Source organism: Pyxicephalus adspersus, chromosome 6 (assembly GCF_032062135.1).
Source record: "Pyxicephalus adspersus chromosome 6, UCB_Pads_2.0, whole genome shotgun sequence".
NCBI lineage: Eukaryota > Metazoa > Chordata > Amphibia > Anura > Pyxicephalidae > Pyxicephalus > Pyxicephalus adspersus.
The window spans coordinates 107,563,154-107,563,743 of record NC_092863.1 but is presented as its reverse complement, the minus strand read 5'-3'; positions in this window follow the sequence as shown (position 1 = coordinate 107,563,743).

Genomic DNA, 590 nt, shown 5'->3' with positions numbered 1-590 from the left:
CAAATAAAGACAAAAGTTATAATTTACTCTTTCATGGTAATTTCTGTAGTTTCCAAGTAATAAAACTGATACCAATATTTGTATTTTGATTCCTGTGATGTACAGCTAGGTGGCGAGGGGGGTAATAGGTGACACTGGAATGGGGCTTCTTCTGTGGCAGTGGTGAGGGAGATGTGTGGGGGGGGCATAGCGGAGGCGAAGGGAGATGATTGGAGGAGAGTGAAGGGCAGAGGGTTAAGGGGGTATTCGGAAAATGGAGGGGGGAGGGAAAGCAGTGAGGGAAAAATAGAAATCAGAACTCAATGCCAAGTACAGCCTTCAGTGGCTACAGAAGAACAATTGAGGGCATTGGAATGGCCATTACCGTCTCCTGACCTCAATATTATTGAATCACTTTGAGGAGATCATAAGTTTATAATTCACTAAACACAACCCAGGAATATACAGGGACTGGGGGCAGCGTCACCACCTGAGAAAATCAAGAGAAACCAATACCAGTTAAGGAAATGTGTTTCTCCTGCTTTTATAAACATTAGATAGGCTGCACCTCCCCAGTCCACCTTGTCCATGATAGAAATAGCTTCCTATTG